Source organism: Phacochoerus africanus, chromosome X, assembly GCF_016906955.1.
Source record: "Phacochoerus africanus isolate WHEZ1 chromosome X, ROS_Pafr_v1, whole genome shotgun sequence".
Lineage (NCBI taxonomy): Eukaryota > Metazoa > Chordata > Mammalia > Artiodactyla > Suidae > Phacochoerus > Phacochoerus africanus.
In genome coordinates this window covers 25,792,938-25,808,760 of record NC_062560.1, presented here as the reverse complement: position 1 = coordinate 25,808,760, position 15,823 = coordinate 25,792,938, and the positions used below count along the sequence as shown (strand labels likewise).

Sequence of the window (15,823 nt, the reverse complement as noted above, 5' to 3'; positions counted from 1 at the left end):
AAGCTGATACCTTCTTTTCTTTTTGATTCTTTTGCAGATGACTGAACATCTGATTAGGTTTCTTTACCTTGAAACTTCAGCTTCTACAGGTCCATGAGGGCAGGGACTTCATCCCTTTTGTTCACAACTGTACATCCAGAGCTCAGTAAGTGTCTAGTATATAGCAGGCACCCAATAAATATTATTGAAGAAACTAAAAAGATATAATAATTAGTTAATTTAATTGGTGAATCAATGAATCTATGCTCATATTTCATAGCCAGATTGCAACACCATCTTAAAAGTGGTTAATATATATAATATATAATATATATATCAAAATGGTTAGACTCAGGATATTCAAAGTTATGCTATGTGACCTCACGTAAGTTATATAGCCTCTCTGACTCTAGTTTTTCTCATTTTTAAAGGAAAATAATTTTAATGTCATAAGATTAAATGGGATAATACATACTCAATGATTATGTCTGTCACTTCATAATCACTCAATACATAGAGTTAATATTTTTATTATGGACAGGAATTTAATTTGGGAGTTTACTCACAGAAACTAGTATTAGAACAGGGCATTTTGTATAAACTTCATCCAACTTAAAAAATATTAGACATTAAAGAGTAAGCATTTGGTAAGGATTATGAAGAAGCTTGGAAATAGGAGAAAAGAAAAAGTAGGAGCTAGCAGACTTTCTACACTACCATCAAATTCTTCTTGGAAAATGATACCTCTAGGATTTCTGAAATTAAAATAATTATCTGACATTAAAACGTCTACTTTTAGTCTTAATATTCATATCATTTATATCAGGAAAATAATGGTGATTCTAGGCATACAAATGAAGAAGAATTCTTAGGCAGTTGTCATAAACAGCAAAAGTAACTTATTTGCCTTAAAATACATAAGATAACACAATGAATAGTGTGCTAAATGCTAACAACAAAAGGGCTCAAATTATTCGGTGCTATCCAGTAGACTTTCTGTGATAATGGAAATGATCTATATCTGAGTTATCCAAGCCTGTAGCCATGAACTCCATCAGGCTGTATTGAGCGCTGAAAGTGTGGCTAGTGCTAATAATGAACTGGTTTTAACATTTTATTTAATTAAGTTTAATATAAATAGCCATATGTAGCTGATGGCAACCGTATTGGACCACATAGCTTTAGATATATGCCACAATGACAAAAATATAAACATAGGATTATTTTTGGTCAGTTACAGAGCTTGCATATTCAGTAAACCTAAAATAAAATTTATTGTGCATATTTTTGTTATAATGAATACAATCATTATTGTATTAATTAGGCCTTTTGTTTTATTGTTAATTGAACAAATGCATTTACACTGAGATAAAATTGTATGGAGTTTGTTTTAATTTATTAAAAGATAAAGTTAGTGAGAAAAGTATTCTTTAGAACTGCGGTTTTTTTCCCCAAAGGCAAAACACTTCTCCCTTAATTTTGCATATATATATAATATCTTCACCTCTGTTATTACCCCTGCTTTGAGGAAATTGATAATTTTTTTTAGGTATGGAACAACAAACTAAATTTATAGTGTAAATAATCATTCATTTGTTTTGGTAAATGTGACCGGGATTTAATTTATTAGTGTTTTATTTATTATCATTATTTTATTATCATTATTTTCATATGTTCTCTCCTTTATCTCAGCCCTCAATCCCTGTTTTTATCCTAAGATTCTATTTTCCATAGCAGAAAATTATAGTTTTAAGAAAGTATTTTTCAAACTATATTGAATCCCAGAATGTCCAGAGATCTGAAATAAGTTTACTTGAACTCATATCTGAATGTATTGGCCCTGAATATAAAGGGGTAAGAATCTTCCAATATTCCTAATTCTTTTACCTCAATCTAAACTTATTCCTGCAGTTCTTGGGCAGGGGTAACACATAGGTTTCAAACCATTTGCAGGCTAATCAGAGCAGCATAGCACTCAGAATACTGTGCTGATCCTGAAACTGCAACTTTATTTTGAGGGTTTCATGGCAATATGTGTGCCATGTCCATGTCATTTTACTCAAATAAAGTGAATCTCAACTCCTGGTTTCAAATTAGAATCATACGGGAAATTTTTTTTAACAAATATCATTGCCTGAGATCCACTCTAAACCAATCCAGTCAGATGCTCTGGGGCTGGGGTCAGGCATCAGTATGTTTTAAACTTTCCTAAATGATGTTAATGCATAGCTATGTTTGAGAACCTTGGTTCCAACATTAAGTGATGCACTAAACCCTCTTCCACCCAGTAAATCCTATTTTCACTCTATCTTCAAGTCAAATATGCATGAAATATTAAAGTAACTCTAATAGAATCACTTTAATTTTGCAGGTTCTGCCCAATTCCAGGTTAACATAAATCTCACCTAGGATCATTATTATGCCACTCGATTGTGCTTTTTCTACCTGTATATCATTTATGATCTTAAAATGAAGGTGGGCATGGGACTGTGGGAAAGGATATGGTAACTGTCTTGAATACCCGAGACCCAAAACAACAGTCCAATCAACTGAGAAAGAAAACAGTTGTAAAAAAATGTAACTGCAATCATTGTGCAATTCTAAACTTCTCTTGAAAAGTTTGCATATGTTGGTCCATGATCTAGATGTCCTAATAACTGAATGCAGTCCTAGAAAGTATATCATAGATTTTAAAACTATGCCTGATCAACTGGGAAATATTACTACTGGCTTTTGAAAGCATTTCTCCTAAAATTCAAATTATGCCTCTGTCAAGATACAGATACAATAATGTATCTGAGATTACATTATTCTCTTTTCTCCCTGCCTCTACTTTCTTCACAGAGGTATCATTATCCTGAATTTAGTGTTTATATTAATATTTTTCATTTTCTTATTCCAATATTTATATGTCCCTAAACAGTATAGATTATTTTGTATATTTGTATGTTGTGTTTCTCAAATGTGATAATCATCTTCAGAAAGTTCTCATCCATTTTTATTTCTTTAAACATTTTACACATACTTATCATCTTTACCTGGTAATTTTAATATCTCAATTTGTTAGATCACCAAAATCTGTCCTTTTCTTCCATCCTCACTTTGGCTTATAGTACCTTGTTTCTTTTTCTGCTGTGTAACTTTGAATTCTGAGCATCAGTTCAGGAAATTTTATATGAGGACAGCTTGTGAGTCCTTTTTCGAGATTACCTTCTTCCAGAAAGGTAATACATTTTACCTGTGTGAGGTGGCCCAAATTACTACCAACTCAGAATGTCTTTAAATTAATTTTGTGGCAAGAAGTTTTACAGACTATGTGGATAGCAAAACTAGGAACTCATATCATAAGCAAGGGCAGGAATGAAGTTGTGAAAGCTGAGAGGAACTGTTTTAAATTTTCTTCCCAGAACCCAAGCCTAGATAGATAAATTTACTTGTCATTGGGCTTTAGTAGGAAGTTTGTTTTTTGCTGTAATTCATCCTTTTACTGAAGGCGAAGATCTTGGCTTGGTCTGGGGTTTTTCTTGTTCTATCTTCGCCTATTCCCTTCGTGGACTTATCTCCCTCTCCTTCACCAGCTATGGAGGTGCAAGTGTCTTGGAGACTGAGAAAGGCAAAGAATTCCCTAAATAGCAAAGAGCATAGTTTCAGCTTCATTGTATCACTTGATTCCCAACTTCCTTCTTCATTTTTGTATGGCTCTGGGGATTTCCCTTAGCTTCCTGAAAGCTCAGGTATGTAATTAAATACCTGTTAGTCATGTTTATCCAGCATATCTAGGTGACTTGTAACAGGCAGTTTTTCAGAGGACTTAGCCTGCTTTATCACTGAAAGCAGATGTGTCCTATATTACTAAAAGTCTTAATGATGAAGCTTTTGGTAATGAAGTGTATCATCCACCTCTTACTTCATTTATTCATTCACTTGACAAATATTAATTAAATATCTCTTCCATGTCTCACTCTTATGTACCCTGGGGCATAAAGTGGTCATCAAAAACTGTTGCTTCTGTCAGGGAGATTACATTCTAGTGGGAGAAATAAATAACAAATTGAATGTGTTTTGTGTGTATGTGTGTGTGTGCGCATCTCACAAATGTAAGTTATGCAGTATACAGACACATATATATAAGAACATATATTCTCAGGTAGTTCTCAAAGAAAATATGATTCTTGAGTCAAAATGTGATGAGTGCTATTTTAGATATAATGAAGGTTTCTCAGAGGGGGAGACATTGATCAGGTGATCAGGTAGAAAAGTAGTGAGGGAGCTTAGCAGTTGGACATGGGTTGTATGAGTGCTCCAGGCAGACAACATTATGTATGAAGCCCTAAAAATAATAGTTGAAATGTTTTTATGGAATTAAACAAAAACTCAGGAGAATATAATCCTTCAAAAGAAAATAGAGTTTTTGAAACTCTAAATCAGTCAGTTGGTCATTGAGAAGCTAGAGATTTCTTAATTAGTTCATTTATAGTCAAATTAACCATTCAGCCAAATAAAAAAATATTGAGTGCTTCATATATTAGGTTTTGCATGAGTCACGGAAGTTAAACACCAGCAATTCAATGTGCTTTCACAGTTATTAAAAACCAAAGGATAACTTCATGGAAAGTAATGCAGTTAGGAGAAGTATTTTAATCCCTGTCATCTTATTGCTCCTGGTAAAAGAATGTAGAACATTACATCTTACTCTTTTTAACTTATTAATAATTTAATAGCTTTAAAATTGTAACCATATATATCTATATGCACTAATATTATATGTATGTTTACAAAACTACTAAAATTTACCAAAAGTTAGTTGGATTCTTTTCAGTTACTCTTGGCTTCTGGTCACTCTGGTAGCTCAGATTACCTTGAATTTTTCTTCAAATCAAAAGGGAGAACAAAAATAAGAATAGTTCTTTTAAAAACGAACTTAAAAATACCTCTAAAATAGTTGTTTTGAAAAAAAAAGGAAAAGTACAATTTCCCACAAAACTCATGATGAGACTTAAAAACACAGTTGTTAATAATGCATAGATTTCTTGCCTTGATAACACTCTGGATCCTTACAGCCCTTTCTTCTGCTAACTAATATAGGTATCTCCAAATTAACATCAGTAATACATTCCTGAAATGAAAAGTTCTAAGCAGAAATGCCAAGTTGGAGCTGATTTTCCATTGTTTGAAATGGGAAATATGTTTCTCATCACACACGTGCGGGGCAGTGATCTCTGAAAGAGAGCAAACAAAAGAAATTAGTCCAGTGATCACTCAGCATAATACCTAGAGAGAGTTTTCAGAGCAGAAAGTAGGGTGGTGAAAGTTAGGTTAAGCCCAGCAGTGTCCTTGAGTTGAAAAGATGGAGTTGGGAATTTGGGAATTTGGGGTATGGGCTTCACAGGGCAGAGTAAAGGAGAAGAGAGCGTTACAGTGAGAGAAAGCTCTGAAGATCTGCAGAAGTACCACCTCTCTCTGAGTCTTCATCTGAGTATGCATCAGAATATTCATGTGAGGAAGCTACTGGAAGTGAAGGAAAGAATAACCTGAAAGAAGCAGGCAGAAAAATCTCTAGAGCTCAAATGGAGCAGGAAATATTGGTGAGCTCAGCAGCCTGAGTAGAAAAATTATAATATATGAGTTATCATGTAGACTGTTTAAAAGGATATTGGTTCACTTAAGGGGCAAGATAAAACCTGGGCCAAAGGCTTCTTTGGCCCTGATTAACAAAACCTAGAAGCAAGTTTAAAAGGATCAAACCCCAAGGGAAAAAATGAAGAAAATTTCACATCATAATCAAAGTGCTTAAAACTGGTCAAAAAGGGGGGGGGGGGACACATTTTGCAGGGAGAAACAAATATAGGAATTGTAGCAGACTATTGTTTTTTTGGAAACAGTATAAATCAGTGGAGTAATATATTTAAAATATTTTTAAAATATTGGAAGAAAATAACATCAACCTTGAATGGTATAGCCAGTAAAAAAATATATTTCAATAATAAATGTGAAATATTTATCCAAATATACAAAAAACGAAATCATCACTAGCAGACATGTAATTTTATTTTCATTTATTTATATTTAAACACACTTTTCTTGATAAATGTATCTTTTTTTAAAGGAATGGACTTTGAGGAGGAAGAAAACATGCAGCAGAATGGTAAGGAATAGAACATATATAAAAGCGTAAATTTTTTGTTAATTGTTTTATAACCACAACCCATTAGTACAGAGAATGTCTTGTATAAAACAACACAAAAAAAGGTTTAAAAATGTTGCCTTAGGCAAGGCTGAAGATTGAAGTCTCATATTTGGAATTTCTGCTGCAGTCCTTGTTTTTGGATGGATCATTGGGTCTGTGGCACAGTCCATGCTTTTAACCAGATTTGAACAGAAGCGTGGCCACTTGGCCCAGGTAGAAGTAGGTGCAGTATTTGGTTTAATGTGTCATGTAACTAATGAAGTACCTCCCCACAATGCAGTGTCAGGTGAAGTGTGTTTCTTGTCAAATTCCTTCGTAATACAAACTGCAATTTCTGTCTCCATTTATCTTCAACTCCCGAGTAGCACACTCCACAGAATCCTGTTGCATTTCCTCTGACATATTGGCATTTTTGAACACAGCCTTTTGGTTGTGTCTGGTTACAGCGAAGTAAGGGCTGGCTGACTGCATCTAGTCTCCTGGAGTAGGGGCTGACTAGACATATAATTTTAAAAGAAGTCCTTTGAGTAAAATGAAATGATATCACATAAAAAACCTGCATCTATACAAATGACCAAATAACCCCAGAATTTTGAAATATGTGAGTAAATACAAAATGTTTTCTTATGTTATAAATTACATTTAAAGATAATTGAATGTTTGAATAAAAATAACGCTATATTTATTACAGATGTAAAAATAAACTATATGAAAACAGAAGAGCTAGGAGAAGATAAACTGTACTACTTTTAAGGTTCTTCTACTATAGTTGAAGTGATACATTACTTGAGAGTAGAGTATTGTAAGTTATATATACTAGAAACACTAAAGCAAAATTTTACCAAGGAAGATATGTGGATTGCATATATGTGCATGAATGGATATTAACATCATTAATCATTAGGGAAATTTAAATTAATAATGAAATACCACCATATACTTATTAAAATGGCTTAAATTTAAAAAAATAGTAAACTGGAGTTCCCATCATGGCTCAGTGGTTAACGAACCCAACTAGTATCCATGAGGATGCAAGTCCGATCCCTGGCCTTGCTCAATGGGTTAAGGATCCGTGAGCTGTGGTGTAGGTCACAGATGCGGCTCAGATCCAGCGTTGCTGTGGCTGTGGTGTAGGCCAGCAGCTACAGCTCCGATTCAACCCCTACCCTGGGAACTTCCATATGCCATGGGTGAGGCCCTAAAAAGCCAAAAAGAAAAAAATAGTAAACTGACAATATTAAATACTGGCAAAGGTGTGGAGAAACTTGAATTCTCATGCATTGCTGTGGGAATATAAAATGGTATAGCCACATTAGAAAACAGTTTGATAGTTTCTTATAAAATTAAGCATACACTTGCCACATGACCTAGAAACTTCACTCTTAGATATTTACCTAAGTAAAATGATTATATTCCTGAATATTTGCAGCAGTGTTATTCATAATGTCAAAATTTGGAAATGATGACAATGTCCTTCAACTGGTAAATGGATAAACAGTGCAGTGCATGCATACAGTGGGATGCTGTTCAATACAAATGAATGTAAATTGCAAGAACATGCATAAATGTCAAATGTCTGTTGGCAAGTAAATGAAACTAGATCCCTAAATCTACATACTATATCGATCCATTTATTGTAAAATTCTTTGAAAGTAAAACTGTAGGGACAAAAATTGGTGAATGATTGTGAATAGCTGGGGGTCTGGGAGGTGATGAATAAATAAATAAATAAATAAGCCCAAGAACTCCTATCTTGAACCCAGCCTTTCTCAGTTCCAAAGCTCCGGAACTCTTAAGCCTATGATGATCCTACGATGGATGACATGTTTCAGATTAATTAAAGATAAGTATGAAAGTTCATACTCATTACATGTATGAGTACTTCTTACATTCATAGGGTAACTCATGTTCTAAAACACCACTATTCTTATATTGCTTTTTTGGTTCTCCAAGTATGCTACCCAGAGCAGCAAAGTCAGGAACTTGTTAGAAGTGTAAATTCTCAGGCTCTATTCTCAGACCTACTAAATCAGAAACTCTGTGTGGGGGGGTAGATTCAATAACCTGTGTTTTAACCAGCCCTCCAGATGATTCTGTTGTGCACTAAAGCTTCAGAACTACAGATCTACATTAACTCATTAGTTCTCATTACTTCAAACAATAAATGCAAATAAGTTGGGTTACTTTCAATTAATCTGTATTGGAATATTACCCATCTGTAAAGTCCCTCATGAAATGCGAACTCTATGAAATCTCCCATTTCTCCCTGCCCGTCTGCAATACTGTTTATACCTTTATTAAACATACATTTACTTTCACCTTGTTTTATATTTCGTTGCTGACATGTCTATAACCTTCATTAGAATGCCAGTTCCATGGGGCATGGATTCTCATATTTCAAGATTTATAAAACCCATCAGTGTAATCTGAATAAGGACAAATCCAACTGGTCATGAAGGTTAAAATAATTGGGAAGTGTCAGTTTCCAAGGTACATAAAGTTTCAGGCTTGGTTCAAGTATATTATATACATTTAGTAGTCATCATCTTTTCAGACACATCAGAATGAGGGTAGGAGGTGTGACAACCATGAAAATGTTGCTTACTTCCTACTGCAGGTCATAACTGATCAATAGCCTCAGCTGTTGAGCTCTGAATCCATCACTTCACTTCCAACAAGTTACTACTAGCCAGAGATTGTGTGCAGCAGGAATACTAAAGTGGGGGTATTCTTGCAAGGTACAGGACTTCTGTAACGAGCAGCTTTGGCTCAAGGACTCTCCATTAACCATGCTGAAACTTTCTTAAAACTGCAGTGCAATCTAAGACTTTTCCTACCCAACTTTCCTTCCATTTCTCCTCCACTGGGGTCCAAATTGCCTTGTGGTCTGATAGCTTTCTGAACCTCTTTCAGTCCCTTTCCCCCTTTCCCTCACAGCCATTTCCCCCAATAAATCTCTGCCTTGTTTAATCTTGTCTTACTGTCTGCTTCTCCAAGGATCTGAACTAATACTGGGGGGGGGATCATGTCTAAGTTTAAGTTCCATGAAAAATCTTGTTTCACATAAGCAATTATTTTTAATATGTAGACAGTATTACATAAGCAATTATTTTTAATATGTAGACAATATTACCTGTGCAAATGGCCACTTCCCCCTTGCAAACTGGCTGCTAGAAAGCTGAGAACAAAAAGATGCCTCTGTTTTATCAGCTCATTATTTGTTTCTTTAAATTTTGGGTCTACTTTTATTTGCAAGTGTAAATTTTCTTTATTTTGAATTTAATTGTATAGGTTTTTTAAGCTATATGAAATAATTTCTGAAAAAAAAAAGCCAGGGTAAAAATAATCCAAGTAATGGTCAAATATTAAGAGGTGGGTCAGGATTGCCATGTTCAGTCAGTCTCATAGGCTGTACATGCCATGGCTTGAACTGGATGCTCATTGTGAATGGTGCCATCTAAAGTTGTGTTGGTCCTGAGTGGTGTTCTCAAAGGTGGAAAGAATATGCTAATGGAAAGCCCAGATAGTAATATGGTGAATTCCAGTCAAACAGAAAATTTGACTGAGAAAAAATATGTAGCTGGATAATAATAACCTTACTAGAAAATCAGAAGTAGGGCTTCACTCCTCAAAGTTAAGCTATAGAGCTCTTTAGATTCTTGGAATGGAGACCTCCACAATGGAGAAAATTTAGAAGCCCTCAGTACTAGTGAGAACTCTTTAGGGGTAAAAGCAACAGATTAATTTGAACCAAACTGGCTTATGCGTTTTTTTGTTTTTTTTTGGGGGGGGGTCTTTTTGCCATTTCTTGGGCCGTTCCCACGGCATATGGAGGTTCCCAGGCTAGGGGTCGAATCGGAGCTGTAGCCACTGGCCTACACCAGAGCCACAGCAACACGGGATCTGAGCCGCATCTGCAACCTATACCACAGCTCAGGGCAACGTTGGATCCTTAACCCACTGAACAAGGCCAGGGATCGAACCTGAAACCTCATGGTTCCTAGTCGGATTTGTTAACCACTGAGCCACGATGGGAACTCCCAAACTGGCTTATGTTAAAAGGTTAATCTGATAAAGCATCTAATCACACTGTACAAAATAAAACAGCTTTAGGTAAGACTCTTTGTCTTGTTAGGGAGGAAAAAATTTTCCTCTATTCTCTCAGGTTTTGAACCTGAGGCCATTTGAATTAAGCTAATAAAAGAGACTAACAGGAGAAAAGGCACACAATTTTTATTAATATTTACATGCACAGGAGTTTAGAGAAAAAAAGTGAAACTCAGAGATGCAGTTGGAGTTGAGGGCTTATATGCCTTTAACAAAGGAAAGAAGGTTAGGTCTCAAGGGATGATAAGTTATGGGGAGCTAACTAGGCAGTTTATGGGGGGAAATAACAGAAGATAAAGGCTATTTTCCTAAAGTTTATGTTCATCTAGGTGTCAACCCCAGTCTTTGATGAGAAGAGTCCCTCATGTTTCCCTGGTACTGGGGATATATGAGGGAGTATTTTCCTCAAAGGGAAATCCATGCCCTGCTTCTAGGAAGATAAGGAAAAGGGAAGAGAATTCTTCCTGTGTTTGTTGATTCTCAGTTGCCCTCAGCTAAAAACAATGCTTTTGCAAAAGTAGCGTATTGGGGAGCCAAATATCCTGATCACCTTCAATTTCAAACACTGTGAAAGGGACCTTGTGAAATGTACACTTATCATTTGACACTTTGGGCTGCTCAGAAAGTGAAGAGCCTTTCTAGTTTTGAGGAACCCTTACTTTGTGATTCTTAGTAAGTTATAGAATATCTCCTGGTAACAGACATTTAGGGGTAAAATCTGTCTTCTAATCTCCTGTTGGCCAGGGCATGAGAATCCCCACTTGGATTGACTCCTACAGGATTCTGTATCTTAGGCTAGTGAACTGAAGGTGAAAGAAGTTTACCACGTGGTTACCTGTATCTAGCTGTAGTGGCTGTGTTTGTGCAAGAGATGGTGAACAGCAGCATCAGATACATAGGAAGGTCAGGTTTTTTTTTTTTTTTTTTCTCCAACATTATTCAATTATTTTGTTACTTTTACATTTTTAGATATGGTTCTCCAGTTCTCCTCTTGATTCTTTAAGCTATTAATATCTTTCCAATTAATTCATCCTTTGTTTAATTTTACAGAATTGGTTTTAGGTGCTTTCAGCCCACCCAGTATAGCTGCTTTCTCTGTATTGGTCAGTTCCTCTTCCTTAATCTTAGGACCAATATTGCTGCTAGCACCTCCTGGGGGCTGCATGCTTCCTCATTCAGGTTCAACAGGAAACATGTCTGATTTTCCAAAGAGTTACATGAATGAATAAATAAACACACCATTTTTCTATTCTTATATTGTTGGATCATTTTGAGATAATTTACTAATTATCTCAAATGTAAGTGATTACTTTAAAATGCAATAGTAATATATTTTAGGTTATAATTAAAATTAGGTTAATAATGAATTATTATAAAATAAAACCTTTAAGAATCAGAGGAACATGTTTTTTTCTAAACATGGAAAATAGACTATGAACACAAATGAGTTATAAGGCTACTTAAAGTAATTTATTTCAGCATTAGGGTTTTCATGCAACACAGTTCATTAGGAAAATAAAATATCTCAAACACCCTGTGTTTCTGTTGACATTAATAGAAGTTGATTTTATACATCAGGTGTGACCGTTGTCCACAAGTATTGAAACAGTACTTTAAAAGTGTCACTTTCAATATGAAACTTTGATGATTGAAGCATTTTTCCTGTGAGTGTTAAACATGGAAGTAGAATGGCCAATTGAATGAATATTGAATTGGCAGGAAACAAAGCGTTTGCTAAATTCTTGAATTCCTCTGTGCTAAGGAAAGAATTACTTGGGTGTTCTGTGTCTCCACTTCCTTATGTCTTAAGGGAATCTATTTCAGAGGATTGATTTAGAAGAAAACGTTATATTCAGTACAGTTACTGGCATAGTTCCTGATACTGATGAAAGATGACTATCAACACAGCTTTCTAAGTGTGATATTTTAAAATTACCACACATTCGTTGAGCAGGTATTAGAAACTAATCATTAGATGTGTTCATAGTTTCATTAAAAATATAATTTAGTTCACTTATTTAGTTATTCTGAAAATATATATTGTGCTCTATTGAATATTAAGTTCTGTGCTAGATCCAGCAGATGACTGAATAAAATTATCTTTCCTCAGTCGGCTCATGGTTTAGTCAGGAGGTAAAAATAATTTAAAATCAGTGTTAAAAATCTAACAAGCAAAAACAATCAAACAAACAAAAACCCCCTGAACTCCTAGATATAGAAAACAGATTGATGATTGTCAGAATTGAAGGTGGAAGGTGGGCAAAATGGGTAAAGGTGGTCAAAAACTACAAACTTCCATTTAGAAATACATCTGGGAATGTAATGTATAGCATGGGGACTATAGTTACCAAGACATTGTACATCTGAAAGCTGCCAAGAGGGTAGATCCTAAAAGTTCTCATCGTGAAAAAAAAAAAATAATTTTTTTAACTGTGTGGTAAAGGGTATTAACTAGACTTATTGTGGTGATCATTTCACAATATATATCAAATCATTATGTTTTACACATGGAACTAATGTTATATGTCAGTTACATCTCAACTTAAAAATCAGTGTTAAACATAATAAAATTATGTACTGAACTCTCCTTAAGAGAACAGAATGATAATAAACTAGCAACGTCAATATATCTACTATACTAATAATACAAGCTAATGTTTATTTACTGCTTATTATGTGACAGGTATTGTTCCAAGCTCTTTATATATATTAGTTAATTCTTAAAACAACCCTATGGAATTAATGCCATTATTTTTCTTACTTTACAGTTAAGGAAACAGGTACCGAAAGCTTGCATAACTTTCCTAAGGTTATTTAACTAGTAAGAGGTAAAATAAACCAACCCCAGCCATCTGATTTTAGAGTCTCAGCCTTAATCTCATGGTTGTAGCACCACTCTGAGGCATCAGAGGTACCTTTGCAGAAGAGATAAAAATTTAATCTGGATGATGTGCAGTGTTGAACTAGGCAGATTTGGGAGAAAGACATTTCAGTGAAGGAGTAGTATGTGTATTGGCAGATAGAACAAGTTATATCCAGCATGCTTACAAATAATTTACTGTGTTTGTAGCTCTGGTCAGTTATGAAGAAATCAGTGATGGGGAGACTAGTTAGGAAGTTATAGCTCTAGTCCAGCTGAAAGAGAATGAGGAATCAGCCTATGTTGGTGCCAGGTGGAATGGAGTACCCATTATGTGCTAAATTCTGTAGGGAATAAAAAAATGAATGGGATATAACCTTATTCTCAAAAGGTTTATACTCATGTGGGAAGGAAGATAGTTCATACTGAACTGTAAACTTTGCTGGAAATACAAGCTTTGATAAAGGTTGTGAAAAGCCTCTCCAAAGAGATAAGAGGAAAAATTGATCTTCACAAATAGAAAGAGAGAAAAAATGCTTATTTTAGAATTGATAAGTATAGGATAATTTTAAGGATAAAACATGATTTCCATGACTACACAATCAGAAATAACCAGCTTTGAAGCAGTAGCCAGAAAAATATTCCAAGGCTTATTTATGGGCTCAAAGTTAAATTTGTCAATAATATAGTTCTTTTAAGAAAGAAATGAAAATGGGCTGTGTACACTGAAGCAGAGGCTCTAAAAACAGCAAGATTTCCTCCCACAGCTACCAGCAGTGGTCAAGTGTTAGGAGAATACTATGTCTGCTTTGGGGCTTTGAAATCAATGTCAGTAACCTAGGGAGAGTACAGAATGTGATAAAGGGTTTAGGAAAAATGAGCACCAAACAAGGGATAAAGGTATTATGACTATTCTGAACTATACTGACCTCTTCAAGCATGTCAGGAGCAGTCTGATACCTAGAAAGGACACAGGCTCTATTTAAAAAGACATGGGCTTACATTTTAAAATTTTGAACTAGTTTAACTGGAAATTGCTTTGCATATACGTATTTCTTTTATGCTCTGAAATTTCCCGGAAAATTAAATGCAACATGCATTTCAATTAAGTGCCGAGTATTAAAATTAAAGATGGAAGGCTTGGACATCAAGAAAATTAGAATTTTCTCTAATATCATTATCTCAGCCCAATTGAACACATCTAGGATTTTATATCACTATTAAAACACTTTGAAACAACTTAACATTTACTAAAGAAACTTTATGATTTAATTTAGAAGATTCTGACATGGCAATTTTCATGTTACATTAGCAATCAGATATATTTACTCACAAAAGTTTAATTCATTGAAATTATTCCATACCTTTATATGCATACATATAAATCACAGACATTTGATCTTGATTAATAAGCATTTCATAATATATTTAGTATACTTCTCTAAAGTGCTTCTTATGTGTTAGGCAAAGCTTCAAGGTATTTGGGATACATCAGTGAACAAAACAGGCAAAATGTGCTGCCTTCCTAGAGTTTACTTTCTACTTGAGGAAGGTAGACAGTGAGAAATAAACATAATAAATGAATAAATGTTCTAGTGTGTTAAGCTGATAGGTACTGTAGAAAAAAGAAACTCAAGTAGAAGAAGGTTGGGGAAATCAGGAGGGCTGGGAGGTGCTGAAAATTAGGTACAGAATTAAGTAGAGTGGTCACAGTAGCATTTTTGGAAGTGAGAACTGAGCAAAAACTCAAGGAAGAGGAAGAAGGCAGCCATGAGAAATATAAGTAATACTCTGATGGAAGAATGTTCTAGGCAAAGGAAACAGCTAGTACAAAGGCCCTAAGGGAAGAGAGTGCCTTATGTGTTTGTGACAGCAAAAGAAGTCAGTCTGGCGGGGCAGAGTGATCAAGGGAGACAAATGAAGAGAAGATCACTATGGAGGTAAAAAAAATTGCTGAACCTGAATGAATGGAAGTTAGTGGAATGAACCGAAAAAGCAGCTTCTATCTATATTTTAGCTTAGTTTTGTTTTCAGTTTTCCACTATAGATCTTAATGGAGTTTTCTGAGGTCTTTACAATACCATCAGAAATTGTTTACTTAGTCCCCACTTTTTATCATAGTTTCATAGCAGACACTGAAATATATGAAGTAATTAAGAAATGCCCATCCTAACCTTAGAAGTGTCTGCACTCTAATACTAAATAGTTTACCATCAATTTAGAGGGTAGATGAATTTGTGGGAAATTTGACTATGACTTCACCAGGGATAATTTAGCTGTTATGATTGATAGAAAGCAATCACCTCTAGCTCAATGCTTGGAAAACTGTCCCTCCTTTTTTTTTTTTTTTTTTTTTGATAGCCACACCTGCAAATATCAAAACTGTCCTCCTTAAAGTTATTTACTGTAGAAGGAAGACATCTTTTTTTTATCAAGTTTGAACAATAGCATTGGTCTGTGCTGCCCCTGAAATGTAATTGTTCATTCCATGTGCTATTTAAGTTTAAGTAAAAATTGTTTAAAATTAAATCACAGGATTTCCCACTGTGATGCAGTGAGTTAAGAATCAAACTGCAGTGGCTTGGGTCTCGCAGAGGTGGGAGGGAATTTGGTCCCCAGTGCAGTGGGTTAAAAGGATCTAGTGTTGCTGCAGCTGCGGTGTAAGTCACAACTGCAGCTCGGATTCAATC

The 15,823-nt window shown here is 34.9% G+C and overlaps 1 pseudogene; it reads right to left on the bottom strand.

Moving 5' to 3' along the window:
• Positions 1-6,340: 6,340 nt before the first annotated feature.
• Positions 6,341-6,637, bottom strand: LOC125117976 (dynein light chain 1, cytoplasmic-like; annotated as a pseudogene).
• Positions 6,638-15,823: the final 9,186 nt, after the last annotated feature.